Raw genomic sequence first — 26,858 nt, forward strand, 5'->3', positions numbered from 1 at the left:
TAACGATTCTGAGCAGAGAATTCTGAAGACATTTATGAGTCAAAGAAAATAAAAATCAGTAAAGTTTTAGTCTAAATGTATTCACTATATAAAAGTACATATCAAAAAGCAAACAACTGATTCAATTATCTACCATTCTGTATTGCGTATTTTTCATTAACAAGACCTAGGGCACACCCAAGTTCAGATATTACTGTCCTCAATTAAGAACTATAAGAGTAAATCTAAATATCATCTGGGGAATTTTAAAAAGCATTACAAAATGATAAACAGATGTACTAAAAAAACCTCTTGGCTATTTACTTTATGTTGACATTTACTGAAGACCTACTGTGAACCAAGAATTGTGCTAGAACCTGAGGATTAAAAAAGAAAACCTAAGACATGACACCTTCTAATCAAGATTACTGTATTATAGCATTCAATATTCAACATTCATATGTGAGTGCCTTCTGTATGTTAGGCTCTGTTCCAGGCAAAGGGAATAAAGCAGTGAATAAAAGACACTGCCCCAATAATTTACTGCCCCCCGGGGGGGGAACAAATAAAATCAATATAAAATATGTTAATCTGACAAGCACTATGGAGAAAAACGTATAAAACAAGTTAAGGGAGATAGTGTAGGAATGGAGAGATTATAGCTCAGTACCCAGTCATTTCAACAAATTGATATTAAATCCTATTTTTAACAAAACACTCTACCATTAGGCTTTGTTCTGTTCAGTATTTTTAAATCAGTATTTTTGGTGGGGTAATGTTCCAACTAATTTGTGGCTGAAGTTAAATTTGGATTTGGGAGAGTCACAGAGATTTGTCTGGGATCCACGAGAGAGCTCATGGCTTCTATGCCCCTTCTTCCTTTGCTAATAGGGGTATAAATGGGATTTCTGGAGGAATCTAAGCATTAGCTGGTCTTATGAGGTACCGTTATTCAACATGTACAAAATGCCCCTCGGTGATTTCCTTTGCCAGCTCTGGACAGGAGGATATTCATGATTCCCCCCATTGTGTAGAAAGAATAACACATAGATCAGGATAGAATAGAATGCTCCTGACTCACAAATACTCAGGATGCAGTCCTTAGGAGGGTAGTGTCCAGGAAACATCTTTGAAGTATTCCTCGCACTATCTCAGCCCACAGTGATCATTCCTCTTTCTGACAGGCTGCACCAAATACTTTAGGACTTAATTATACACTATCTTGTCTTCTAAGAGGAGAAAAAAAGCTGTAGAAAGCAACATTATCTTGTGATTTAAGAGGCTTGGCTCTATTTTAGAAGTTACATAATTTGAGATAAATAACTTTATTCTCAATTTCCAGGTTCTTTTGTCTGTAAAATGAGGAAATAAGGGAAAGTGAAGTATTGAGCAGAGATGCCTTACTCAGCCAGGTAGGCATGTAAATGCCTCAAGCAGCAAGGTGTTACTATTAGGGAATGGTGTGGACTGCAGCCAAATAGAGTGAATGCTTATACAGCTAAAATCTTTCAAATTCTAAAAACTGTGAATATTGTGAAAACCAACAAATCTATTTGAGTTATGGGGATTTGGACACCAGTTTTTTACTTCTGGACTGGATGAACTCTAAGGTCCCTTTCAATTCCAAAATGAATTTTTACATCAAGTTTTGAAGAATTATACACAGATATAATTTTTGAAGTATCCTAATGTTATATTCCCTCTTCTTAACTAATATAAAAAACGATACACAGTAGACCCTTGAACAACATGGGTTTGAACCATGTGGGATCCACTTATACATGAATTTTAAAAAATAAATACGTACTACACAATTGGAGGTTGGTTGACTCCTTGGATGCTCAGGGCTGACTGTAAAGTTATACTTGAATTTTCGACCGCACGTGTATTGGTCCACCTAACCCTCGTGTTGTTCAAGGGTCAATTGTAAAATTCTATGTTTGTAATAAAATTTAATGGTAATGTAAATATTATTTTCCTAACTTCATAATGGAGGTTTAATATTATATAGACATTTTAGAATTATCATCCTTCAAATATAATATAGATAAAACTAAATAAAAGACTGGAAACAATAAGGACAATCTCCCTATTCATAGGCTGTCCTATGGGAAAATCTGTCAACAACTACTGGGCATTCAACCAAGGCAAGATGCAAACGCCTTCTACATTTTCTTCTTCCTTCTGGCATGCTAGCCCAAGATGCTTTGTGCAGTTAAGGCTTCTTTCAAAGTAATTTAAGATTAGGGCATGGGCATGAGATTCTCCCTCAGGAAATATACTTCTCTTCAACTATCACCCCAAATGAAGAGATTGGTTGTATAGGGGATTATACATATTGATTATGGGGATTAAGATTGGGAAGTAAAATATAAAAAGAAGTAAAAAGTGGTTGTAAAGGAGAAGTCTATATACAAAATATGCAAAAAATGTGGAGTGGGGACCAAATGTCATCAGGCTGACCCATAAAACACTGAATAATAGATTCTAATTAAAGACTGCTTTAATTCTATCCAGGATAAAATATAATACACCATCAAACCAAAGGAATTAAGGAAACTTTGGTTATATTAATCCAGTAACAAAATTTGTATCCACAAGGTTACCTTGAAAATGCTTGAAATCAAGATTATCTTGAAAAGCAAATACACTGATTCTTTTTTTTTAAATGATGGACCTATGTTTCAATAACACAACGCAATCCTATATTTTAAGCAAAACAAATAATCAACTGATATTTTTAGAGACATTCCTTAACCAAGTGTGGCTAATTCATTATGAATACATAAAGAAGCCATTTGGCTAAGTCTGAGGACCAAACTTAGTTTTTCCTTATACCATAAAAGTAAAAATTATACTACCTTTGCAGTCCAGGGTGCTAAAACATGGATTCTAGAAATAAGAAGACCTAGAACTGGCCACCTATGCAATTTACAAGTGACCTGTCACTTATTTCTAGGCTTGTGTTTTTATGTGTAAAATATGGACAATGATAATACCAATTTCACACAGTTGATGAGCAGATTAAATAAGAATATATATTATCTATAAAAGCCTTAAGTGTTAGTCATTACCATCATCAATTAGACGCAGAGTGGCCATTATTTATTTATTTTGGTGTTCCCTATTTGGTCTAGAAATGTTTGTTGAATAAAAGAATGACTATCTAAAGACTAATAATTCATTTCCAGCAAAGGCAAGACTACTTAGATTTTTAAAAGACCACTAACAAGTTACTTTTTTAGGTAAATTGCCATTTAAGTTCATCAGTTACTGACAGATGTCATGAATTCCAATGGAATTCTTGACATTAAAAAAAAAATGAGGGGGACTTCCCTGGTGGCACAGTGGTTAAGAATCCGCCTGCTAATGCAGGGGACACGGGTTCGAGCCCTGGTCCAGGAAGATTCCCACATGCCGCGGAGCAACTAAGCCCGTGCACCACCACTGCTGAGCCTGAGCTCCAGAGCCCGTGAGCCACAACTACTGAGCCCACGAGCCACCACTACCAAAGCCCGCGCGCCTAGAGCTGGTGCTCCACAACAAGAGAAGCCACCGCAATGAGAAGCCTGCGCTCTGCAACAAAGAGTAGCCCCCGCTAGCCACAACTAGAGGAAGCCTGAGTGCAGCAACGAAGCCCAACGCAGCCAAAAATAATAAAATAAATAAATAAATAAAAATAATAAAAAAGAGAAGACTTAAAAAAGAAAAAAATGAGGGGACTTCCCTGGAGTTCCAGTGGTTAAGACTCCACACTTCCACTGCAGGGGGCATGGGTTTGATCCCTGGTTGGGGAACAAAGATCCCACATGCCGTGCAGCGTGGCCAAAAAAATAAATAAAGAAAAAAAGAAAGGAAAAGAGGGGAGGGGAGGGGAGGAGAAGAAAGAACGTATGAGATGCTTTGGGCATATATCTTAAAAATTTTTTTTTTAATATTAGTTTCTTATATTTGCCCTGTAGGAATTGTAATTTCAGTAGAAAAGAAAATGATCTGGGCTTCCCTGGTGGTGCAGTGGTTGGGAGTCCCCCTGCCAGTGCGGGGGGACATGGGTTTGAGCCCTGGTCTGGGAGGATCCCACATGCGGCAGAGCAGCTGATCCCGTGCGCCACAACTACTGAGCCTGCGCTCTGGAGCCTGTGTGCCACGGCTGCTGAAGCCCGGTGCCTAGAGCCCATGCTCCGCAACAGGAGAGGCCACGGCGATGAGAAGCCTGCGCACCGCAATGAAAGAGTGGCCCCCGCTCACCGCAGCCAGTGAGAGCCCGCACGCAGCAACGAAGACCCAAAGCAGCCAGGGATTAAGAAAAAAAGCTCTACAGCACGAATAGTATTAATACCAACAACTTTTGGGTTCCAGAGACACCTACTCTCAACCCCATTATCTGACTTATTTATTATTATTTTTAATCTGACTTATTCTTTAAATCAGTCTCATTAATAAATATAAAAAATAGGTCATAATAAGAAACAATACTTAGAAAGTGATCAGCGACATTTCATAGTTCCTTTCCATTAAAATTCCCCAAATAGCTACAGTCAAATTAAAATTCTCCCAAAACATTGGTAACTCTAGCAATTTTCCTATCCTCAAGTTGTTCAGCTACGACCTCCCTTTCATCCCCCCCGCCCCAGTTTGAAACTCTGTGATCTTAAATTATAAATAAAGGGCTAAGTAAAAACACGTAACTACTGGTTCCTGAAGTCAAGTGACACTACTTCTCCCACTGAACACTTTCTGGGGAGATGATACTTGATTTCTCCTTTCTGCCTCCAACTCCCGAAGTAGTATTTTAGCAGCCAAACAGGATTACTGTGCTCTCTTCTCACTCCTAAATAAAATTAACTAATTCAAATGTTAAAAGAAACTGGACTAATCTTTTGGACACAATGACAGTGTTCAAAACTTCTGAGCAGATTAAAAAATTATTTTTTGGAGGAAAAATTAAGAGGTCCAAACATTACCTCACACCCTCTTTTAAAAATGTTTCCAATCTTACTAACTTAAATTCTGCCAAGAAAGGTCTTCTCTGTGAACCAGATTTCTAAATCTCGTCAAGCATAGAATTTGTAGACTGTCAAACTGTTTTACAGCATTTTCTCTATTCTGACCATATTTATAACACCTCATGGAGGAATAAAATTCTTCCTTTGCCCTTTTCATGGACTAATGTTGCCAGTAAATGAAGCTTATTTTAACATATACTATGACATGCAATTTAAAGTCATGTTTCCAGTTTTATTATTGGACTTTTCCCTGTAGTTACCTTTCAAAGTTCAGTACTTGATCACATCTCTGAGAGAATATATTAACTACAGTATAAAAATTTATCAGTAATCTGACAACTGCAGAAAAACCATATGAAGAAATCTTAATAGATTTCTCAGTCAACAATACATGAGCAAGGTAGTTAAGTGACAAAAAAACGGAGATCCCAAAAATGTTTCAAAATCAGGCAAGAAGAAATAATGGGGGCTCAAGATCACCATATTAGTTTCTATCAGATCCCTCCAAACAGGTTGGATTTGGAGGGATCTGACAGATTCCTCTCCCCTGCTCCCCAGCTCCTTGGACATGTCCTAAAAATTAACCGGTCAGTTTTTTTCCTCTTGTCAGATCTAGCTGTAAATTCTATAGGCATACATAATAACTCAAAATCTGCTGTGTCTTCCGAACTGAATTTAGGTAACCCAAGTATGGACATTAACTTTATTATTTGCTATATATCTTAGAATCTGATACACATACACACATACTCACTCACTCACACGGAGGCCTTAGTTAACTGTATTTTAAATTGAAAAAACAAACAAACAAATGGTAAAATAGGAAAATATAACAACAGTTAAGAGCACAGGGCTTCCCTGGTGGCGCAGTGGTTAAGAGTCCGCCTGCCAACGCAGGGGACACGGGTCTGAGCCCTCGTCTGGTAAGATCCCACATGCCGTGGAGCAACTAAGCCCGTGTGCCACAACTACTGAGCCCACATGCCACAACTACCGAAGCCCGTGTGCCTAGAGCCCATGCTCCACAAGGAGAAGCCACCACAATGAGAAGCCTGCGCAGTGCAACGAAGAGTAGCCCCGGCTCGCTACAACTAGAGAAAGCCAGCACGCAGCAACAAAGACCCAACACAGCCAAAAAAAAAAAAAAAAAAAAAAAAAAAAAAAAGAGCAGAGACTTTAGATCTGATTTCCTGGCTTAGAATGCCGGTTCTAACACATATTAGCTAAGTGACCTTGGTCATGATATTTTAACCTCTCTGTGCCTCATTTCCTCATCTGAAAATGGGAAAAAACAGTACTTCTTAAAATTAAAAAAAATTCAAATAAAATAAATTATTCCATGCAAAATGCTTAACACAATGAGTAACACATAATAAGCAGTCAGTAAAAGGTACCTGAAAAATTTTTTTAATCCTATCTGTCTACAGTGCTTAAAACTTGAAGCACCTAAAAGACTTCAAAAGCGTACTATGGTATACTACAGAAGATTGTATACCCTGAGGAGTTGTCATTTGTCTCTCTTCTCCACCCCATTACCAAGTCTGATCCATTCTACCCTGATGTCTCTGAAATCAATTCCATTCTCTCCACTCCATTACCTCATAAGAACTCTCATTTCTCATGTGGAAAAAAAGGGGGATACAGGATGCAAATATGAAGGGAAAACGTTAATTTATTACACACTTGAATGTCCATGAACAGATTAGAGATGTTAGTTTAAACTGTGAAGACAAAGAGGTAGGGCATTCCAGAAATCTGAGAAAAAACAAATATGACAGCTATATTTCAGTGGCTTTTACATCCCAGAAGATGCTTTGTAGGTATGGAACTTTAAAATGTTTATAGTGTTTGTACTGTGTTAGCTCGCAATCAAGTCAATTTTACAGAACAAAATGCTATGGGTGCAGAGAAGAGAACTGTCTGCCTGTAAGGATATATCAGGCAAGGTTTCACTAAGTGGATATTTAAGCCAGACCAGTGGATATTTTAAGGGAATAGGGAGGTTCACTGAGAGATAAGGGCATTCCGGGAAAAAGGACTAGCATGAGAGAATTCATTACATCATGAGTGCATGGGGAAGGGGGTTAGGTACAAGAGGAAGGGGAGCCTTGACCTGCATTCTGTAAGGAACTGAGAAACAAAGTTTGCAAGTTGGGAAATGATATGAACATATCTGTGTTTTAGAAAGAATACAGAAGCAGAGTATTAGTTTCCTGAACTCTGGGAATTCAGTAGGAGTTTACTGCAGGTAAGAGATGGTGACCTTAAGTCAGGTTAGAGGCAGAAGGAATAAAGAGAAAGGATATTTGAGAAATTTCTAAGTCAGAATCAAGAGAACATGAAGACAGACAACACTGGGTGAGGAAAGGAAGATGAGATGCAGCATGATCAAACAGATGGATAGTGACACCATTAAACCAGATAGGGAGCAAGAGGAACACACTTGGTTTAGTAGATATCTTTTATCCTCTGGCATAGGTCTCAAAGACAATGGAGGAAAAACTGACAATAGTATGGATATGGCAGTAGCACCTTTTATTTTTATTTTTTTTCCCCCGGACGCGCAGGCTCAGCGGCCATGGCTCACGGGCCCAGCCGCTCCGTGGCATGTGGGATCTTCCCGGACCGGGGCACAAACCTGTGTCCCCTGAATCGGCAGGCGGACTCTCAACCACTGCGCCACCAGGGAAGCCCGCATATTTTATTCCTAAAGCGATTAGAAAGAAGATGCTCAATGCCTGTGTTCAAAAGGCTTCAGGTATAGAACGGACACTGATTTGTTTAGGAAGATTATAAATGTACCATGTGTAATTTGTTTCACTCAATATTTCTGGCGTATTAGTTTGAAATATACAATTTATTTAGATGATTACAAATCTCAATTTAAGGTTTTATAATTTTAGTTGTAAGCCTTTATCAAATGAACTTTGATGGAGTCTTTTGCCAGTTTATGAGAAAAAGGAATATGAACAGAAAATTAGCACTGTACAAACCCAAAAATCTTTCTAGGCTTAATAAGCTTCTCAGTGTAAAATACTCAGTGACTAGCTTGTATAGTATGTACAATAAACCATAACATATAAAAATCACTTGCCTAGACTGTCTTTGGACTTGGTCCTTGGTCCTTTTCCTCTTTATCTTAAGCCTTCTGTAAACAGGGAAGAAATAAGCACCTTACATCCTATCTCTGATTTCTCTAGGAATAAATAGATACTTCAGCTATGGTGACACCATTGCTAGTGTTTACTCAACGTTCTTTTAAGGTCTTGTCTAAAAATAAAACGTACCTATTAAAAATCAACAAAAACTACTACAAGCAAAGAAATGCAGATTTCCTCCTTCTCTTGTGAAAAGGACACCATTCTTTTACGACTTTAATCTAAATGTTCCCATTTTCTTGTCTTCTCAAGTCTTTCATCACCCAAATCTGACCTTTACATTTCTATACAGGAATATAATGCTGGATACACTTGCTTTAAAGGCTCAAGTAATTTTTCTACAACAATGTCCACAATATAAGCTGGCAAGTCTCACAAGGTGGCAAAAACAACCATAAAAAGCTAAAATAACAAAAGGACTCTATTCACATTCTTAAAACAAGAAAAATAATGAAAGGATAACAACCAAGTACACCATCCCAGAAGAGCCTATTTTGCCAACAGATTAATCAAATTGAGGACATCTTTTTGGTATAAGTATCAATATTTTATTTTATTTTATTTATTTATTTATTTTTTTTTTGCGGTACACGGGCCTCTCACTGTTGTGGCCTCTCCCGTTGCGGAGCACAGGCTCCGGACGCGCAGGCTCAGCGGCCATGGCTCACGGGTCCAGCCGCTCCGCGGCATATGGGATCCTCCCAGACCGGGGCACGAACCCGTATCCCCTGCATCGGCAGGCGGACTCTCAACCACTGCGCCACCAGGGAGGCCCCAAGTATCAATATTTTTAATGGCTCCTTTCCATCAATACTACCAGGCTCAGTGCATGTCTCAGAATAGTTTATGTCCCACAATGGCTCAACTGCTGACAAAATTTGTAAGGATTTTTAGTAGCCACTTTAAGTTATATACCTGCTATTAGAGAGATTCAGCTATGGTGTTCTCTGATTTACACAACATGAACACATACAAAAGCTAACTGCAGCACAGGAATGACTAGGCACACACTACCCTAGATGTTTCCTTACAAACACCGTCTCTGTTAATCTGTGATCAAAGCTTAAACCGCTTTAAGAGGAAAATTTCAAGCTGCCTAGGACTTTGCTGTATCTAATAAAGTACATTTAAATAAAGCATTAATCATCTGACAGATGATACAATTTTTTTTTTTTTTCTTTTTGCGGTATGCGGGCCTCTCACTGTTGTGGCCTCTCCCGTTGCGGAGCACAGGCTCCGGATGCGCAGGCCCAGCGGCCATGGCTCACGGGCCCAGCCGCTCCGCGGCATAAGGCCCACAATATTTAATTAAGAAATTTAGTAGCACCACCTTCTGATAAGGACACCATGATGTCATACACAAATATATTCCTAAATAATTAATCAAATGCACTTCTGTATTTTCATTTGAATATTAAAGAACGTCTATCCCAAATAAATAATATTCAGAAACTTAAGAAATAAAAGCCCAAGTGTCCCAACACCCCTCTCCCACTAAGCCAACTGTCTAGTTACCAGGCATTTATTAAACTGTGCTAACACAGTGATAAGCAAAAAAGGTAGCCACATCAAAGTGAAATCAGGGTGAACAACAGTCCTGATTTTAGCACTCAGTGTTATGTCCCAAGAAATCCTCAGTCCTGAGAAAAACAAGGTGGCTGGTCGCCTTTTGTGGAATACATATTGATAAGAATTTGCTTCCTCTCATGTTTCATAATTTTAAAGATGTGCAACTGTGAAGGCTTAGAAAACATCTTGCAGGGACTTCCCTGGTGGCACAGCAGTTAAGACTCCACGCTCCCAGTGCCGGGGGGGGGGGTCCAGGGTTCGATCCCTGGCCACGGAACTAGATCCCACATGCATTCCGCAACTAAGAGTTCGCATGCCACACCTAAGGAGCCCACCTGCCACAACTAAGGAGCTGGCGAGCCTCAACTAAGGAGCCTGCCTGACACAACTAAGACCCAGCACAACCAAATAAATAATAAATAAAAACATCTTCCGAGCAATCAATAAAAAAAAAAGAAAACATCTTGCAAATGTACTACAAGCTTATTTTTTTCACAATGTGATCATACTCTTCTCTGAAATAAAACATGGACATTAAAAACCAAACTGTGTACATCACTTAGTATAAGAGCAAAGCTTGAGTGTGTATGGTAACAAAACAATACTTGTATGGCCTTTACAATTTACAATGTATTTTGACACGACTTTTCTCATTTGGATAAAAATCCAAGGAATCTGTCATGAAGGAACACTGTCCCTTGCTTAATTAGAAAAGTATAGCTTTCATAGAATTAGTATCTGAATATGCATTAAGTGCAAGTGATCACAAGGGTTACAAAGATGAACAAAACATACTTGCTCTCAAGAAGCTTACAATTTTGTAAGAAAGGTGAGACAAAAATCATGGAAAATATCATGAGAAAAACAAAAATACTATGGAAATTCAGAAAAAGGTCAGGAACAGATTTATGAAGAAGATGGCAAATGACTAAAAGTTACAGCATGAAAGAAAACATACCAGGGAAAAAAGAAGTGCCAGCGAAGGCACAGAGGCAGCAAACTGTAGGACTATGATTAAACTACAACAGAAAGTATGGTCTGAGGGGACCGCAAGGTACAAAGGGACAGGAAAAAAAATAGCAAGAGAGTCTACAGTTAAGATAATGAAGATCTCCGAGTATTAGTCAAGAGACTTGACTCATTTTGTAATCAACAGTACTGGATATTTTGAAGAAAAACATACCAATATTGAGAAAAACTAAAGCTACTTTTTAAATAAAAGGAGTTCTAACAGAAATCTGGACAACACATCTAGAAAAGTATTTTTATTAAATATGATTAATATGTGGCCTACTTTTAAAATGCATAGATTGATTTGCAAGAAAAACCTGTAACAAAATGAAAACCAAAATTAAGAGGTCAGAAACAATATGCTGTATAGAGGAAAGAAGTTGCAAGAGACTGGCAGAAGATAGTTAAGACAACTGGTCATTTCAGTTTTATCCCACAACGCCGTACAAACACTAAGTACCTACTATGTTCAGGCAGTACAGATACTAGATCCACGCATCTTAAGCCTCCTCTTTTAATAACAGGATGTTCACTTTGATACCACAGCATCTGATATCTAAAGCATACTGAGATTACTTTTAGTTAACACCACTACCATAGAACATGGCACTTAGCGTATTTGCCTAAGATCTCACTTGTACTGACAAATGAGGCAGATGTATGGGCCAGGCCCTATTTTTCCTCAAAAAGCCACTTTGGATATGCCTAAAGCATAAAAAATACTCAGTTAAGTCTTAAATATTTCATGGCCAGAGATCTATGTATAATGTTAATTGCTGCATAACCAACACTTAACACAGTGCCTGGAATACAGAAGGCAATTATTTGTTGAATGAATCAAAACCAGTTTCTTGCCCTAGAGCAGGGGTTGGCTAATTCCAGCCCACAGGCTAAACTTCACCGTGTCTGTTTTTTGTAAATAAGGTTTGTTGGAACACAGCCATACAACTGCATACTGTCTATGGTTACTCCTACTAACACAGCAGAGTTGAGTGGCTGTGACAGAGAATACGTGGTCCACAAAGCCTAAGATATTTATTAACTGGACCTTTACAGAAAGTTTGCTGATATGCCCTGGAAGAGATAAGGATAGATCTTGTCCACTAATTCACTGGTGGCAAATGGGTTTTAGCTCAAACAGCAACTCAAAATATTAATGGCTACCTGGAGTGCAGTGTTAATAATAACGATTCTGGACTCAAAGGGAAAGAGTACAGTTCTCAATTATCAATGTCTACTATGGTTTAGGGAAAGGAGAAACAGGACTGTAACTAAAAAACATTTGAAAATTTCTGCTGTAGAATATTTCACATAGCTAGCATGTTGTCTGATAGTTTTACAAAGATGAATTAGTTAGCTCCAAAATAATATGCAAAAACCTCAACAACAACAACAAAAACCTTGAAAGGAATCACTGAGGATGGTCCACCTGAAAGCTTAAGACTGTCTATCAAAAACAATTTTGGTTCTGGCATAGTTGATGCTGCTCTATCTTACAACATTCAACAGAAGCCTTATACACTTAGTCAACAGATTCAGCTGTCAAGGCCATTTGTGAGGATGATAAAACAGTGTTATTAGGGGAAGCTAATATAAGACCCCAACATATCCCAAAACTCCATCAAGTTTTACAGATAAAATTGAAAAGGGCATCTTAGGTAAACCACATTTTTACATTTGGAGCTAAATCTGATCTATTAAATCTGCTCACTTTGATTTTGGAAGTGGTTAACATAATAAACAGCTTAAGAGTAAAGCATTCATGCCACTAGGGCTCTGCAAAGTTTCCTTTCAGATTTGTTTTAGAAAAATCCTTTGTGTCTTGGTCCTATGTCAAGTACTTGCACCCTAGCTACCAAGGGAGGCTGAAAAACCTACCATTTTCATTTTCTATAAAGCAAGGCTATACACCAAGACTCATTTAGGTCTGTATCTGTTCAGACACTGATGAGTCTCTCTAAAGATAAATGTAAACACACACATCTGTATGTCCATATAAGAAGACATTTTTCATCACATATTATGCTTCTGTTAGATGTAGCCTGGCCCATGTGGGCCACACCCTGGCATGATAGGAAGTTAAGGAGCCATGCATAGGGTATTTGAGGAGGTGACAAAACAAAGTCACTGATGGGAATGGTGGGAGGGGACGTCTCAAGGTCAGATCAAATTTAAATCTGAAGATCCAGAAGCCTGGGAGAAATTAAGTGACATTAGAACAGTGGTTTCTGTGATTATCGTAGGGAGTGGGAGTGTGTGTGTGTGTGTGAGAGTGTGTGTGTGTGTGTGTGTGTGCGTAAGTTTTAAAAAGCACCTCTGGAAGACTTTTAACACCTCCCTTCCTTCTTAAGACCCTAAGACCTATATCCTAGCAAAGAAAGATCAGGGTCTATCAGAGCCCGTATTATTAGTCTTCTTTGATTCCAAGTAAGTGTCCCCTAATTTAGCACAGAAAAGGAAGGTCTCTGTTCCTCAGGTCTTCAGAAATCAGTATTTTAAATAATCCTCAGTCATTTAAATAATCCCCTCTTAACATCTTAGCTCCCACATATCACAGAAAAAAAAGAGACACCACCACTGCAAAGGGATAAGAAGGTTAACCAGATGTTTTACTATGTTCCTAGTGAAGCCATAGTGTCTCCAAGTCTCCTGAATTTGTGATTCCAGAATTTAACACTTACACCGAAGGTGCTCAATAATGTTTGCTGAACAGGTTGCAGAATGAGATGATTACATCAACCACAGAGATATCCCCATTAGGGAAAATATGTGCTTTCATGCATTTTAAGAAATCAGAAGTGAAGCTCTTTACTACCAGCAGATAGACCAGAATTCAAGTTAAGGGTAAGGACTCCAGAACAAACCACACCCACTTTTATGACTGGAAGAATGCCACAAATATTTCTTTTAATATAGATACTCAGATTTTATAATACACCACCCTCCACAAGGATGAGGGAACATTTTTTAAACAATTTTACAGTCTATTTCAACACAAGGTTGAATTCAGAAATAAAAAGAATTAGTCTTTCATGAGAGAAGGAACAAATGACTACAAAAATTTTTTTATTTCATTTTACTGTTACCTTCCTAAGATTAAGACAAAGCTTAATATGACTGCCCCCAAATGCATTTGAAACCATAATAAGAATGCCATAATTTCAGACTGTGGGTTTATAATCTGCATTACATTCTAAATGAAATTTCAAGACCAGGACATTCCTAATGGAAAATCCCCTAGTAAATGTGCCACAAGTTCAGAGGAGAAAAATTAACCAACCAACAAAAAACAGTGGAAGCACAGGTACTTCGCACAGTTTTATCTAATAATTTTAACATCTTAATCTAAGCAGTTTACGCTAGCTAATGCCCACACTGGCTTGTGCAGCTAGTTGTCTTATAAAGTTGTTTTAGACTAATGTAACAGTTCTTCCTTTTATACTCTAACCTCTTCAGTTTATTCAAAGAGGCACTCAGTACCCAGTATAATAAAGACCACTTAGAAAAATAAAAGGCACGCCACACTTTGTAAGCCATAAATAATGCTCACATTTGGCTTTTCCATACATTATTCCACTTACTTGCATAATTATTTGGTCAGTAAGCACTTTTATTTTTTATAAAGTTTTTTGTTTGTTTGTTTTATTGTGGTACGCGGGCCTCTCACTGTTGTGGCCTCTCCCGCTGCGGAGCACAGGCTCCGGACGCGCAGGCTCAGCGGCCATGGCTCACGGGCCCAGCCACTCCACGGCATGTGGGATCTTCCCGGACCGGGGCACGAACCCGTGTCCCCTGCGTCGGTAGGCGGACTCTCAACCACTGCACCACCAGGGAAGCCCTATAAAGTAGTATTGAAACATGCCCATCTTGGCAATTCTATAAGATACAAGTCAATATACAAAAATAGCACACACATGTCTTCATTCTTGGATAAAACACATTAATATACACCAAATGAATGGATAAAGACAATGAGGACTGAATCTGGGTGTTAATTAGGTTGCAAGAATAAGGAGAGCAGTTGGGAAAACACAGAAAGCGAGCAGGCACTTCTTATAATCAATCCTGAGTTTCAAAGTACCATCTTCAGATATTTACTTCTTTCCTTGTCAATACCAAGGGATTCCATCAAGGATGTTAAAACAGATTACATTAGTCCTACTGTATTCCTATTCTAACTTTCTCTTGCGCTCTTACCTCACAATTATATGTATTATATAATTCTTACAAATCTATCAATTGGGAGACAAACTGCAGGGTTTAAGACCTTAAAAACTGATAAAGAAGAAATCACATCTAAAATATGAGCTCTCAAGCATTACACTTTTTTTTTTTAACATTTACTATTTTCCAGGCACCTATACACACTGATGAATCTCCACTACTTCCAAACATTTAACCGGACTCTAAGGAATTAGGTGGTTCTCCCATACCTGTAAAGACTCATCGCCCTCAGTAGTGCCTTCCACCCTGAGTCTGTGTCAAAAAGAATTCCTTGGCAGAAACTGTTTCTAAGCTAATTGCCTCAAACTAACATTTTCAGACCCTGATGTCCTCCCCAAAGACACAAAGTAATAAAGAGTAAAGCCTTTCCAATTACTTCAGACCCATTTCTCACAGAAATTCTGAAATCAGAAAATCTCTGAAATCTGCAAGTTTAATTTAGCGGCAAAACCTGACCCAACATAAATTTTTTACACCGCAAAACTTCACCCAAGCACTGATGTGTGGCTATTTAGTTTTTTGTTTTTTGTTTTTTTGTGGTACGCGGGCCTCTCACTGTTGTGGCCTCTCCCGTTGCGGAGCACAGGCTCCGGACGCGCAGGCCCAGTGGCCATGGTTCACGGGCCCAGCTGCTCCGCAGCATGTGGGATCTTCCCAGACCAGGGCACGAACCCATGTCCCCTGCATCGGCAGGCGGACTCTCAACCACTGCGCCACCAGGGAAGCCCTATTTAGTTTTTATTTATCCCATTAAGTGTAACTATTCATATTTCACTTTAGAAATATTAAGTGCTTGATTACTCTTACTAAAATGCAAAATAAATCTTTCCAAAAAGTTCTGAATTCCAAAATACCTGGCACCAAGGGTTATATAGGTAAGGTATTATGGACCTATAATCCATTTCACAAGCATCTACTAGAGCAAAATACTCCCTTAAACATACTCGGCACTTTTCAATTTCTGAATTGTTGTCTACCCTGATTCACTGTTAGTATAAAACTTACGTACCCTTTTAATATCATGTACAGATACCACCTCATTTTTTTTTTTTTTTTTGCGGTACGCGGGCCTCTCACTGTTGTGGCCTCTCCCGTTGCAGAGCACAGGCTCCGGACGCGCAGGCTCAGCGGCCATGGCTCACGGGCCCAGCCGCTCTGCAGCATGTGGGATCTTCCCAGACCGGGGCACAAACCCGTGTCCCCTGCATCAGCAAGCGGACTCTCAACCACTGCGCCACCAGGGAAGCCCCCACCTCATTTTTAATGTCTTCTTGGACTACGAAAGCCTAAAGGTTTTCACTTCTTCCTTTGATTCTATAAGCACTCATCTATATCACTCATTTGGGTATTATTATTTTGAACTATTTACATTTCATGATGATTAAATTTGCATGTCTTTGCTAAGAATCTTTTGTGCATAACTACTCAACTTAATCATAACATACAGCAACTGAGATCAACCAACTCCAATTATAGGCAGTCAGATGAACGACTCAAGAGACAGATGCCCTAAGTAATGAGGGATTATAGTTGGAAATAAATGTAACACTTAAAAAAATTAGTGTAAGAAGTGGCCTATGATGGGAATTGATAAGGACAAACCACTGAATTCTTCATGTATTCTTTCAATTAAAATAAAACAAATTTGAGCACTTACTATGTGTGCCAATTACCATTTGAGACTGTGTTGGAAAAGTGACATGGTGTTCCTTCCCTCTTGAAACATTTTCGAGGGGAAGAGAGGATAGGTGAATAAATAAATATAATTATTTGGTAAGAACTGTGAAGGTAATAAATATTCCTTTATATAAGGTGATCAGGAAAAACTTCTCTGCAGATGAGACACCTGAACTGAGATGTAAGGTTCAGACTAAGGCAGAACTGCAGACAGCTGAAGAAAAGAGCATGACAGACAGAAAGCAGTTCTAAGCACCAAAAACTCAAAAGGTGGTAAAGGGCTGGTGGGGTCAAGATCAGAAAGAAGTCCAGTATGGCTGGAGCTTAGTGAGCAATGGAAAGGAGGTAAAGTTGTGAAGTAAGCAAGAACTGGACCTGGTTTTTATTTTAAGCCACTGGGGTAGGAAATTGGGACTGGAGGGTATTACATGATCTGGTTTACATTTTTAAAAGATGACTTTGTCTTCTGGGTGAAGACTGAGGAATGGCAACAAGTTAGAAAGTTCCTGTAGGAGTCCAGGCAAGAGATGACCGCGGCTTTAAACACGGGTGATATCACAGCAACACAGGATTTTAGAGCTCAAAAATACCTTAACAACTGTTAATCAAACTTTGTCTACATAAAGGTAAGTTCTAAGAGAGGAGTTAACTTGTCCTAGGCTTCATGGCCAGTGCCAGAGGGAACTGAAGCCTAGATCACCCAGGTCAAAGTTACCACTACTAAACCATGCTACTTAAATAGGGTAGAATCAAACTACTCAAAACTAGCACATCGGGACTTCCCTGGCGGTCCAGTGGTTAAGACTTTGCCTCCAATGCAGGGGGTGAGGGTTCGATCCCTGGTTGGGGAGCTAAGATCCCACATGCCTCGGGGCCAAAAAACCAAAACATAAAACAGAAACAATACTGTAACAAATTCAATAAAGACTTTAAAAGTGGTCCACATCAAAAAATAAAAAAGCATATTCTAAAAAAAACAAAAAAAAACAAAAAACAAACAAACAAAAACAACAAAAAAAGCAAAACTAGCACATCATTTCTCAGATTTAGCCCTCATGCTCAATGGAGTCAGTTAAAACTTATGAGAAAAAGTGAAATAAGTAAGTGTCCAATCCGAGCACCTGAAGGTTCAGAGAAAAGTGCATAAGGGCCTGTTGGGAGTAAAAAGAGCAAAAGTACTCTCAACTCACACTGCATAATTATGAAACTTCTACTCTAATACCATAATCTCTAGCTGATAGATAATATCAATTTATCCTCTACATAGGACCCAGTGGTGGACAAGACGTATCTATCACTAAAGCACTGTAAGTGCTTTTCAAAGTGGAGTTTATCATTTTTGCTCAACCAGAACTCTAAAGTGAATAGCAGTAACAGCAGCCCTGCTCATTAGAAAGAGAACCTCTTAATCACCATCTTCACTCTTTTCTGTTCTACTTCCTGCCCTTCCACCTCTTCAGTGACTATTATCACCATCATCACTTTCATGGAAACAATAGAAAACTTTTATAAATGCTCTTCCGTCCTTAAAAGCTTGCAAATCCTGTATTCTCTTTGTTCAGCGAAGATCAAGTAAGGTGACAGGGCTCTTGGAGGAAAAAAAAGCTTAAGTATAAGAAACCTAAAATACAGGGAATTTCAAACATTTTTCAGCTAGCAACTTAAACTATGTAAGCAACAGTGAGTGGCAACTTTGTGACTAATTTGGATGTCCGGGACATAAAATATGATCTCAGTATGTTCCCTAATTCAGAACAGCTGACCAGTTAATTATTTAATATAGGGAGAACTAAAGCTTCCTATTAAATGAACGCCCCCTACTGTGGGATTAGCTCATGGGGGCAGGAATTCTATAGTGCTTACTCCCTGAAGCTATCCTGAAGCTAGTTTTTTACACTTATTTCTTCCCTAAACCACTCCGAATCTTTCTCTTTGACGCCAACCCTGTTCTTTCAAACAGTGGTGTTCAGACTCAATACTCTCTTTATTCACACTCATTTTATTATTTCTAGGGAAATAACTGGCACTAAATTTCCAAGAAACTGGGTGTAGTACAAACTACAACTTATGTAACTTACTTCTTTCATAACCTGAAACTTGTTACTTGAACCAAATGCAGGTTGTCCTAAAAATCCTTTAAAATTTGGAATGGTCCTAAGACATGACTTTTATGAAAATAGTTGTTTAACAAGGATTGCTACAATTATTCTTAAATAAACATGAAAAAGAAACAACTTCCTCCCATAAGGTAAAAACATTCTCATTTGTTTTGGAAAAGTTAACACATCAAATTCTCAGGTCAAGAACACATTATTAAACTAGAAGTGGGAAAAAGTACATAGCTTTACTACATGAAAGCTACTATATATCCTAAAATTGTGAAAGTCAACTATTAAAAATCTGTTTAGGGTTATGTCAAAACTTGAACATATATGCAACCTACCTATGGCTGAGTAAGCAGATGTACAAAGCAAGTATTAAAACCAAAAATTGAGTTAAAAAATAACAAATTACCTAAGCTCCTACTGCAATCCAAAGTTGAATAGGGGGAATTCCCTGGCGGTCCAGTAGTTAGAACTTGGTGCTTTCACTGCCAGGGCCTGGGTTCAATCCCTGGTTGGGGAACTAAGATCCCACAAGCCGCACAGTGCAAGTTGAATGGACTGCTCAATGGAAAAAACTGCAAAGAAATTAAACTTAAAGTGATTATATATTAATAAGAGATTCTAAGATAAAGCACATGAAAACACTGCCTCACATTTATCTATGGTTCCTATTCTTCTCTACTCCTCCAACAAAAATATGTTCAATATATTGCAAAGCATAGAAAAATGAGTAATACACACAAAAAAGTAAATAATAACCAGACAGATATTTGGGAATATTTTAATGGCCTTTCAGATAAATGTGGATATTCTCCTTTGATACTATACCAAAACTCAATTGGCCGAAATATATTGGAATGGGTAACCTTATCAATAAACTTTACATTCACATTAAGACCCCATTAGTCTTGGGGGCTTCCCTGGTGGTGAAGTGGTTAAGAATCCACCTGCCAGTGCAGGGGACACAAGTTCGAGTCCTGGTCCGGGAAGATCCCACATGCCGCGGAGCAACTAAGCCCATGTGCCACAATTACTGAAGCCCACGAGCCTAGAGCCTCTGCTCTGCAACAAGAGAGAAGCCACCGCAATGAGAAGCTCACGCACTGCAATGAAGAGTAGCCCCCACTTGCCGCAACTAAAGAAAGCCCGTGTGCAGCAACGGAGACCCAACACAGCCAAAAATAAATAAATTAAAAAAAAAAACAAAAACGACCCATTGGCCTAGTTAGAACTTTGTTTCTTATCCTTGCATGATCTTATAATATCATGCACTGGTGACTTGGAAAATAGTGGCTTACAGAGTCATGTGGATCTTCAAATATTGACATATTTCATTATATATTACTTTAAAAACCATGTCCATTAACATCACCGATATCATCGGAAAAATCTTCCAAAATTCTAATTTTCACTTGAAAACTAGAACTTTATCATTGCCCATAAATACTGTCAATCTTTTCCTTTTAAAGATCCAGGTTTGCTTTTTGAGAAAATGTCAGTCTAATACCCAAGTCTGAAAAACTTCTTCAGTTTGTCAAGCATTCTTTCAAGTAAAAATGGTGTTCATGAAAAAAGTGGCTAATTCAGCTTGCAACTCAAAAATCACACAAATGCTTTCCCTAGAGGCAACCATATTTCAGTATGACAGCAGAAAAAGCGTTTTAAGCATACTTCCTATTCTGTCACAGTACATTAAAATGATATGTACAAAGTTGAGATCTGATAATTTTTTTTTACTTCTTCATCAAGTGCATTTAGACTTTTTTTTTTTTAACTGTGAGTGCATGGCACTGAGGGATATGTACCATGACTGCTAATAAAGGGAGGTACTCTCACCTGATTTGTTCTCAGATGTCAAAAGTTTTACCCACCTTTGCTTTTGTACATTGGTTCAGATGTCAACACAGAGAAAAGGCAAAGGCCATCTCAGTATTATTGTAAACAGTTCTGTACTTGTAGACTCCCTCAAAATGTCTAGGCAATCCCCAGGATTCCTTGGACCATACTTTAAAAACCACTGAGCTACACAATTTATTTGGTCACAATCACAATTATTCTTCCTTACTTCTCATTCATACCTTAATAGGAATCTTAAAAATTAAGCAATCTTGATTACTTCAATTGGCACTAGCAATGCTACAAGTGAACAGAGGCTCTATATGTCATCTTTCCCACTGAGGAAGCAAAGAGGTTCGGAAAGCTTACAAACTTTGCCTAAAAACTCACTGCACTGGTATGACTGCAAGCAATTCTAATTTTCATCATTATACTTTTCTGTATTCAAAACACTTTAGTGCAAAATCTCAAGTTCAACAATTTCAAGAGCAGCAGAATAACAGATGCACGTTTATATACCTCATTACTATCCCTCGTTATTATTTGTACAGTACAGAATTCAAGATTCCTGAGGGATTCCCAAGTTTTGCTATAGTTACTGAGGAGCTTAATTATAACTTATAAATCTTAGAAGCAGCAGTTATAACTATGTTAGCATAATGTAGTCTCACTGCAATCTAACAACACGTAGGTAACAGTTGGATGCGATATGCACACCACTTTGACACCTACAAACTATTAATTAAACAAAAAGAGCTTATATTTATAGTCTTCATTCCCAGTAACTAAGAACTTTTAGAAACTCACCCCCCCTTTTTATAGAATACAGTGACTTGAAAAACATATTCTAATAAGAAGGATCAATTATAGAAAACTCAGATAACTATAATTTTGCATAACATTTTCCATTTCCTTTCTAGAAGCTTTTGCCAAAAACTGTTATTAAATGGACAGATTTTCTTTCATCTTTGTGCCCTTCCCACAAGGCAAAGAGGAGGAAAGCAACAGGTAAAGGTGATCCACCAATGGGGCAATTAGTTCACTGTATATTTTCAAAATAAAGTTACTTAACAAAATGCTAAGTTTTAAATAGAGGAGAGAAAACTATTTTACTAAAAGTACATATTTACTGAAATAAATATTCAAGGCAACTACTGAAAAACTCAGCAAGAAGCTCCGTGATGTAGCAAGTGATGATTCCAAGAAGTCAATAATTGAAAATGTTCAAAATTACGTATAACTGCTTTTAATGGATGTTCTCTTCCTTTAACATCTTTAGTCTGCCTGTACAACAGTTAAAAACATTCTATCGCCACCACTGGAAAAGATTACCTAGCAAGTTATCTCATGGGATCAGAATCCAGTTTAAATTTAAAAGGTCTCACTGAAAAAATAAATAAATAAATAAATAAATACGAACGCACGTACAACTACAAAATTACAAAACAGCATAACTACAAGAGTTAAGCGTTAGGAACCAGCCCAATATAAAATTCAAAATCAGAACGTTAGATAATTATTCTGTATAGTTAGACTAAGATTATTAATTTAAAAGTGAACACATTTCTAGTACTTGAGCACCTCATATATAATTTTAAGTGTGGTAATACTCCAGAATATTGTTCTGTATAGTAAAAACCAAATGGAAATTCTGCTATCTATATTGTAATTTTTTTTTTTTTTTTTTGGCCGCTGCGTGGCTTGTGGGATCTTAGTTCTCTGACCAGGGATTGAACCCTGGGCCCTCTGCAGTGAAAGTGTGGAGTCCTAACCACTGGACCACCAGGAAATTCCCCAAATATTCATTTCTTTCTTTTATAAGTTTTAAGGTTCCTTGGAAACTGTTTGAACACTCTGATCCAATATTGATGCAAAGAAAAATTCTTCATAAATCGCTACTGAAATAATAATCAGTTGCTGTTGTAGCCTTAATTTGACTAACATTGGGAATAAACACACCAGTGTTAGGAAGTATGGAGAAGTGGTATTTCTTTTTGTTAGTGGTGTATTTTAAGAAGTGATTTTAATTTTTTAAAGGCAGCACAAAAGTTCCTGATAACCTTTCTTCTCTAAAATACAAATTCTATGACTAAAGGGATTGGTCTTAGAATCCAGTGATCAACTAGGTTCAAACAAAGTATAAGAGATTATACAGCAAGCCAGTCTTTACTGCAAATAGATAAATTCATCCTATTCCTTGCACCTAATGCTTCCACTGTGTTCATAACATTTCCAAAGGACTAATAAATGAAAAGACTTAAGTTCTCAAATGGTAATTAGTACCTTTAAGTACTATTGCAAAATATCTTAACACTGAAAAACATCAGGCTTTCAGCACAAGGGTAAGCCACGGTACAGACCTCCTGCTTGCTAAAAAAATCTATCCAGTGTTAACAATGAATCATTGCGTCAGCCAAAATATCTGTTTCTTAACTTTTTCTAAAAGAAATCCAATTTGAAAAGGGTAACTGTAAAAACTTCAGCCTAATCTCCGACTCTAAGGGTATCAAAAATGATAGGAGGGGGAAGAAAAATCAAGGCATAAATTTAGTCACAACCCTATATGGTCTTACAAAGTTTAAGATCAATCTTCATCAAGATTTTCTATAGACTGAACATGTGACATTATTGCCATAACAGAAAAGACAGCTTTTGAATACTGTTCATAAACACTAAACTATTCCTGGTGCCAGTCAAATCTAAACACTACAGATCAATACCCACCCCTTCTTTACCAATACATAACACAGAAACACATTATTTTAAGCCTTTGGGAAAATGACGACACATGCATACCAGTAAGACCTTGATATTCAACAATAAAACTCCCTACTTACACTTTTAGAAAAAAATAAACGACACCTTTGCAAAATCAGTCAAATCCTATTTGTATGAGATCCTGTTTCCCTATTTAATTTCACTGCCTTAATAAATATTGATCAAATACCTACAACAGAAGTCAAAGAAAACTGAACATGGACAGTTTCTCATTCAAATCTTAGACTTTATATTTAAAACAACATGTATAATTAGTTACTATGTTATCAATCTCTGCATAGGTCTTCTACCAATCTTGAATTATACTGGAAGATACACCTGTAAGATCCTACTGTACATGGATCAAAGTTTTTTATGATGAATTCCCTATTACACCTCACTAGACCCTCCTTACATGGTGGCTCCTTACCATGGGGACTCACTGTCCCTTTATACAGCTAAGAGAAAATACTGAAATTCCACAGTAAAGGACTGTTTTGAGGATAAAATAAAAATAAATTTGTAAACTTAAATGATTCCAAAACCAATGTGGAAATGTTTCTTTTTGAAGGAGGACAAAGTTCTCTTCAAATATCATCTCTTTAAATGTTTATTACAGTTAATCCCTAAACCTAAGTGCTAAACACTTACTATGTGCACAAGCAAGGTTCTAGTAACTAAGATACAGTAGAGAATAAAATGGACAAAGTCCCTACCCTCATGGTGTTTACATTTAACAAACTGGTATTGTCTCTGTGCAAAGAACACATCCTGTCCATGGAGTCTATAATTTAGTGGGATAACAAAAATCACATATAATAACAGGAGGTAGGAAGTGACACTTGTCATAGAAAGGAAGAGAGATGACTTTCATAGGGTGGGGGAGGGTGGGAAGGGGCAGAAAGAGCAATTATTTTCATGAACCCATACCACAGTTTAAAATTAAGCCAGTTTATTATTGGGTTCTTCAGTTGTATTCCCATACTTGGCACATTAAAACCAAACTGGATACACGTGTTTCAAAGACTTACTTTCCGGCTTCTTCAGATAAGGGAGCTTCACAATTTATTATGAATGACAAAAAGAAAATGCAAGTGAAACCACTTTCCCGTAGTGCAGAGATCAAAAGCATGGATGGGCTCAAATAAGACTATCATTCAGGGCTCTGTGTCCTTAAAGTTAATTCACCGTTCTGATATCAACTTCCTCTCTTAAAACCTGGTAATGAAACTACCCAAATGGTTCTACACTGTTTGACTAACGTACTCACCTTTTTTGGGGTATGATGGGACTATCCTCTGTAAAATGTAATTCACTATAAAAATGTCGTATATTTTCCTCCAGGTTCTCTATTATGGATAGGTTACTGTCCTACAAGTCAGCAGACCACTGACTAGTTATCTTATCTTTTCCAGGCCTCAGTTTCCTCCTCCGTAAAATCAGAGGGTGGGACTGGATGATCTAAATAGCCCTTTCCGGCCCTTAAAAAGTCCCATGACTCCATTATGACTCAAACACAATTCAAGGGTCAGCTTTTAGGAGTGATACCAGCTTTAAGTTAAATGAACGTCTACCCTTTTTATGTTACTTCTTGCTAAGCTAAGGTTTTGTTGAACAAGTCCAAATAGCATTCTAATTACAAAAAAGAGGGTTAAAAAATGAATTTACGAGTTGGAAGCTTTAAGTTTTATAAGCATGATAAATTATATTTTAGATATTTACATATTAGATGTTGTGCTACTAGCAAAACAAAAATCCAATCAGGCTGAATTAATTTTAAAATATTAAAATCACAATCTTCATTTAGCGTCAACTTTCTACCCCGTTAAAAATGTGATTTCCCGTTACTGTAACACAGAACTGCTTATGTTCACACAAGAGCTGCAGGCAAAAATGTTGTTCTGAACTAATAAAAGGGGGTGGGGGATCAGGAGAAGGGGAAGAAAATCGTCTGCTTAAACTCAGCAAGGATGATCTTTTCTCCAAAAGCCATCAGTTTTTTTTTTTTTTTTTCACAAGAAATATTCGGATGGCCCGATTCACTGGGGGTAGCTTTAAATAAGATTCACGGCGCTGACAGTCAATGTTAGGATTACACACATCGAGATGGCGAAAAAGAGAAGACAAACTTCCTGGATTTTCTCTCCCTCTGTAAGAGAAAGAGATTTCCTCTTGCTGACGAAGGGAAAGGCCCCTTTAACAGTTTTTCTCTACGCCGTGGCCGCTGCCAGACTAGGTGGGGCTCCCTCCGCTGCCTTCCTCCTGCCACTTCCCGCAACAAATGGAGCAAACCAGCCCCGTTTCAGGCAAACTTTTTCCCTGTCAGGCTCGAGCCCGCAGGGCGCCGGGGAGTGGTTTCCCCCGAACGCTCCTCGCCCCAGCTCGGGACTGGGGGAAGCTGGGTCTCCTCAAAGGATAACTTTCTGGTTTCCGTTCTAACTTCCACTCACACCCGGGAGGAACAGAGGCGGCCGGCGAGGGGGCTCCGGGGCGGGGGGACGAGTCTTAGGGGGAGCCGGCGGGGGACCGCGGGCAGCGGGAGAGGCTGCGGCGGCCGCGGGCAGGAGGGAGCAGGCGAGTGGGGGTGGGGGGGGTCCTCCGGCTCTCACTTCCTCCGCCATATTTCAGACATTTGACCCCTTCCGCAAAGCGCGCTGTTCCCCCGCGGCGGCGGCGGCGGCTCATACCCGCCGGCCTGGGAGGCAGCGCACTCGCCGGCCGGGCCCGGGCCCTCGCACCACCTGCCGCGCTCCGAGGCCGCCGTCGCCGCCGCCACCGCCGCCCCGGCCCCCTGACCGCCGCGCGCGCGCCCCGCCCGGCCCGCGCCGCACCCCACCCGCTCCCCTCTGCCGGCGCCCGGCCCCCGCCCCGCGCGGCCACCGCCGCCGCTCCCCTCAGCGGCCACGCATGCACTCTGCGAACCTCTCACGCTGTCACCGGGTCCCCGCAGCCAGCGTCGCCTCGCGCTCCCTCCAGGTCGCTGCTACCGGCGCCACGGCGGTCCTGCCGCTACCGCCGCCGCCGCCGCCGCCGCTCCGGCTGGCTTACACGCCTGACTCTGGGCGAGGTTTGGCGGTGTCGCCTTGACGTCAAGCGTTCAGCCTCGCTCTCGCTTCCGCCCGCGGGCGGGGCGCGCGGGTGCGCGGCCGGGAAGGGGCGGGGCCGAGGGGAGGGGCGATGGGAGCCGAGGGGCGGGGCCTTCCGCGTCCCCGCAGCGCAAAACGGGAGCGCGCGGCGCCCTTCGTGGCGTTTCCCCCGCGGTGTTTTTCTCTCCCTTTTACTGCCTCTTCGGCCTTCCCTCGGCTTCCCAGATCCTAGCGGGTTACAACGGTGCGAAGAGCTTAAAAACCGTACGAATTCAAAAGGTGCCTTTCATGCAAACTGTAATTTAGTCACCAACGCCACCAAACATTTGGTGCTCCCGTACTCCTTTGTGCTGGGGAAAGTGGCTGGAGAAGTAACAGCGCTCAATTTCCACACCTAGAGCTCCCGTGAGGGTGCCTTGGCTAGGGCACAGTCTTTTTCATTTTTGAAGT

At 39.4% G+C, this 26,858-nt stretch overlaps 1 protein-coding gene across 4 annotated transcripts in view; it reads right to left on the reverse strand.

Moving 5' to 3' along the window:
* The window catches only part of RAP1B (RAP1B, member of RAS oncogene family), a 48,456-nt gene extending 22,029 nt beyond the window's left edge, over positions 1 to 26,427 (reverse strand). For 3 of the 4 annotated variants that reach the window (XM_060112371.1, XM_060112370.1, XM_060112373.1), the window contains exon 1: positions 26,245 to 26,427. The gene's annotated coding sequence lies outside the window, so the exon portion shown is untranslated. Of the gene's footprint in view, positions 1 to 19,138; positions 19,305 to 26,244 lie in introns of all 4 variants that reach the window. The other variant, XM_060112372.1, reaches the window with a different exon arrangement.
* Positions 26,428 to 26,858: the final 431 nt, after the last annotated feature.

The sequence above is a fragment of the Mesoplodon densirostris genome, chromosome 11, assembly GCF_025265405.1.
Source record: "Mesoplodon densirostris isolate mMesDen1 chromosome 11, mMesDen1 primary haplotype, whole genome shotgun sequence".
NCBI classification, from domain to species: Eukaryota; Metazoa; Chordata; class Mammalia; order Artiodactyla; family Ziphiidae; genus Mesoplodon; species Mesoplodon densirostris.